The following is a 1573-nucleotide window of genomic DNA, read 5'->3' as shown; positions in this document are numbered from 1 at the left end:
AAATTAGCAGGTGCCTTTAATCCCAGCTACTAGGGAGGCGGAGGCAGGAGAATCCCTTGAACCCTGGAGGTGGAGATTGCAGTGAGCCGAGATCATGCTAGTGCACTCCACACTGGGCCACAGAGTGAGACTCTGTCTCGAAAAAAAAAAGAAAAAAAAAAAAAAGAAAAGTTAGCTGTGAGCAACATTTAAATGCTAGAGTTACCTTTAACCTCTACTTGATCTCTTGATGCACTATCTCCCTCCTCTGGTTTCTCTGTGTAATTCCCATATTTCAGTATCTGCTTCTGGACTTGACTTCAACTGCAACTTTGACTTCCAGTTATATAGATCTCTAGCTCTCAGCATTTCCTGCAGTGATTAGGTAAAATACATTCCATGCATCAGTCTATGACTCAATGGAACACTGTTGGTTAGACTCACCCCCATCCTTTTCCAAATGGACAGAGGAATTTGAACATGATTCTAAAATAAAATCTAAACCATGCAGTACTTGGATTACGTTCCCTGAAACAATCCTATTTAGATACATAAATATTCTATCTTTTAATGAGCTTCTATTAAGAGTAGAATCGATGTTGCTATCTGGGCAGAGTTTGTATTTTTGGATGAAGACAGGAAGTGAAGTTATTCTACTTAATTTATTGACATAAATATACTTTAGATAGTGAGTCTATGGTAGGGGCGATATTTTTGTGATAATAAGATAGTCTAACCAGCTCTCAATGGCCTTGTCAACAGTTACTTGGAGGTGGCTATGTGGTACTCTCGAAGAAGTCAGACTTTTTCTCAAAATTTCGTCTTCAGTCTGTTCAAGTACATAAACAAGTGATCCATGATGGCTTCGATGTCATAATAGAGCATAAATTTGACAATTTGGGCCTAAAATATTCCATTGCTTCCAGAGAACATCAACTTTTTCATAACCTACCTTCTTAGTGATAACATTGTTGGTGGGGGCAGGTTAATGAGCCTTTCAACATTCCTAGCTTCAGATCCTGGCTCTACTCCTACTAGTTGTGTGGTCCTCAGCAAGTCAATTTATCTCTCTGCCCTTCCATTTCATCATTATAAAATGAGAACAAACCTCTGAAGATTAGGATAAATGTGTCAAATCTGGGTTGGCTTTGAGTAGGCCAGAAATAAATATTTGTTGAATAAAAGAAAGAATGAACAAATGAACAATGCTAGTTCCTATATCAGCAAGCGATTGTGATAAAATAAAACATTCTAAAATGCAGTGTTTTGAAACAGCCATTTATTTAGCTCACACTATTTAAGGTCAGTGGTTTAAACTGGGATCAGGTAGACAAGTTTTCTAGTCTTGGCTGGGTTCTTAATGCATCAGCAGTTAGCTATTGGTTAGGAAAGTGGCTAAGCTAGTTTTACTCATCTTGGCTGGGCTCTCAGTCTCTGGAGACCTAGTTGGGATCACTCTTGTCACTTTGCTACTTGGTCTCTCATCCTCTAGCAGGCTCAGCCAGACTTGTTCTTAGGGAGTTTAATCATCTTGGGAAAGAAATCACAGACATGCAAGGCCCTCTAGGGCAGTGATCCCCAACCTTTTTGGTAC

The sequence above is a fragment of the Rhinopithecus roxellana genome, chromosome 3 (genome assembly GCF_007565055.1).
Source record: "Rhinopithecus roxellana isolate Shanxi Qingling chromosome 3, ASM756505v1, whole genome shotgun sequence".
Taxonomy (NCBI): domain Eukaryota; kingdom Metazoa; phylum Chordata; class Mammalia; order Primates; family Cercopithecidae; genus Rhinopithecus; species Rhinopithecus roxellana.
This window is presented reverse-complemented; position numbering follows the sequence as displayed.